Source organism: Danio rerio, chromosome 14 (assembly GCF_052040795.2).
Source record: "Danio rerio strain M-AB ecotype USA chromosome 14, GRCz13ab, whole genome shotgun sequence".
In the NCBI taxonomy this organism is placed as follows: domain Eukaryota; kingdom Metazoa; phylum Chordata; class Actinopteri; order Cypriniformes; family Danionidae; genus Danio; species Danio rerio.
Window position 1 is genome coordinate 3,979,484 of NC_141034.1, and position 3,017 is coordinate 3,982,500.

A 3,017-nucleotide genomic window follows, 5' to 3' on the forward strand; every position below is an offset into this window, starting at 1 on the left:
GAAGCATCTGAACAGTCGAGGTTTGAACCAGCTACTTTCTTTCTGTGAGGCGAACATGCTACACCAGCCTGATCTCGCGACAACACGTAAGTTTTTTACATTTGGCCAGTTTAGTGGCTAATTCAGTCGTTCGAAAGTGTACAATTTTAAAAAGGAGGCGTGGCACCTAACCCCACCCCTAAACCCAACCGTCATTGGGGGATGAGCAAATCGGACTAAATTGTACGAATTAGATCGTATGCATTCATACGAATTAGCCACTAAATCAAAAAGTTACAAATTGCCGTGAGATTGTGTTGGCTACACTGCACCTTATAGGCGTTTGTGTTATTTTGTTTAGCTCCAATACTATGCACTTTGTATGTTTCATTAATTATTTTTCACTCTGTATTTTTATTGCTTTATTTACAAAATTAATTAAACATTGTGTCACGATCATTAGTGATTCAGCCTGTGCAGATCGCTGGTAAACATACAGTATTGCATAGAACTACAAATCCAGCATTAAATGGACTACAAGATCCAGTCATGCACCAATCACACACCTGGCCTAGATCCCCATGATTGCAGACAGACACAGCAGAAACTACTCATGAGCTAATTACTATGGTAGGACTATTTATACAGCACACACACACTTCAGTGCTGAGTCTTGTTATACTGAATGTGAACATTACGACATGGTTTCCTTGCGTGTTTGTGGCCCTCGGTTTGTGTGTTTTGTTTGTTTACGTTGCTTGCTTACGTTGCCTTTTGACCATCTGCTTGTTTTATCGGCCACGACTCTGGATTCCTGTATACGTCTGTTTGCCCCTGTGTTGACCGTTGCTTGCCTGACTATTTCTGTATTATAAACAATCTATTTGGATCCTAACTACCTTGTCAGCGTCACTTCACATGACAGAATGACAATAATGATGACACGATTTGACTTTTGGGATGAATTAACCCTTTTATATTATATAATGCCGTGTCTGAATGGAAAATTAAAGGCATAATTTTATTATTAATATTTATTATTTAGCTTTGATTATGAATATATAAGGTTTCAGCTTGAAAGTAATAGTACATTTAACTTTATTTTAAATATAAACTCAGATTGTGGCTAAACTACATAATTCTGTTCCCATATAACTGTTTACATGCTAATGTTTAGCGCTGAGTTTACTCTGTTGACAGGCTAAAATGTATTCAGATTTACTTTGAAGAGCCTGCCTAACATCATAAGTTCCTCAATGGCACTAAACGGTTTCCCATGTCAAAGCCACGACGCAAACCACCATATTTCATCGCAACCTGGCGAAAAAAACCCATAGATTGGATCGACCTTTCCCCTTTTGTTAATCAAATGCATATGAAGAGGTTTCTCAAACTACACAGCCGACCAAACATTTCATCGGTAATTATCTGTCAGCGCTGCTATTGATCAAGACGTCCTCAGGCTTTCTCTTGTATAATCAATCCCTCCACGTTTTCTTCAATTATCTCAAAAAAACATCCAAAGACAAAAGGAATCGCAGTCTTGCTAATTGATATTCAGAAACATCAGCATCTGATATGATGTTTTACACATATGTAGGAAGATGAAACTCTGATTAGTTGCATAATAGAGAATGTTTTTCTCTTAACAGAAATAATTAGATACTTTACAGAAAAAAAATGCTACTGCATACACACAGACACACTATATTGTCTAAGAATTTGGGACGTCTGTCTTTACATGAACAAGAAATTTAATGACATCCCGATTATAATATGTAGGTTCTAATATGGAGTATTATGTTATATTATTTTATATTATATTATATTATATGGCAGGTGATGCAGTGGCGCAGGTAGTGCTGTCGCCCCACAACAAGAAGGCCCGTAGTGTATGAGTGTGTGTGTGAATCAGGCACGTGCACATATAGGGCTCAACATGTGCCCTTTTTAGTCTTGGATAGAAAGTGAACCAACTTACCCCCGGTGAAGGTCTGTGCACGGGCCTGATGTGAATGAGTGTGTGGATGTTACCCAGAGATGGGTTGCGGCTGAAAGGGCATCAAAACATGCTGAATAAGTTGGCGATTCATTCCGCTGTGGTGACCCGGGATTAATAAAGAGACTAAGCCAAAAAGAAAATGAATGAATATTATATGCCGACACGGTGGCACAGTAGGTAGTGCTGTCACCTCACAGCAAGAAGGCCACTGGTTCGAACCTCGGCCGGGTCAGTTGGCATTTCTGTGTGGAGTTTGCATGTTCTAAGTTGAAAAAGAAATTAATGATTATATTATATTATATTATATTAATTATATTATATTTATTATATCATATTATATTGTATTTATTATATTATATTATATTATATTATATTATATTATATTATATTATATTATATTATATTATATTATATTTATTATATTATATTATATTATATTATATTATATTATATTATATTATATTAATTATATTATATTTATTATATCATATTATATTGTATTTATTATATTATATTATATTATATTATATTATATTATATTTATTATATTATATTATATTATATTATATTATATTATATTATATTATATTATATTATATTATATTAATAAAATGCAACAATATATATTTTTAACAATGATATACAAAATAAAGTAAATTAATAAATAAAGCATAGCAATTTAAATACAATAATTACGTTCTATATTTAAAGTAAGCTAATAAAAAGTAAACATATAAATAAATTAAAGCATTTAAAATATCCTTTTATTCATTTTGGCAGCTTTTCAGGGGATTTTTTAATTCTCAAATTCTTGGCACATTCTTAAGCAATAAACAGTGAAAGTGCTGACACAAAATGCAAATTAATTAAACCCACAGTGCCTTGATTAGCCTGTGACTCTTTATCTGACTGGGTGTGACGTTGGCAAGGATGCTGGACCCTCTCTCTCGCGCGCGCGCTCTCTCATCACACACACACGCACACGCACACACAGATGCTGGAGTCGGAGCAGCGCCCGCAGTGAGCCGTGCTGGAG

At 34.5% G+C, this 3,017-nt stretch overlaps 1 protein-coding gene across 1 annotated transcript in view; it reads left to right on the forward strand.

Annotated features, from left to right (window-relative positions):
• Positions 1-2,906: 2,906 nt before the first annotated feature.
• Positions 2,907-3,017, forward strand: part of trpc3 (transient receptor potential cation channel, subfamily C, member 3) — a 58,216-nt gene continuing 58,105 nt past the window's right edge. Inside the window, 1 exon segment of the mRNA NM_001289884.2 lies at positions 2,907-3,017. This exon segment is cut by the window's right edge and continues 198 nt beyond it. The gene's annotated coding sequence lies outside the window, so the exon portion shown is untranslated.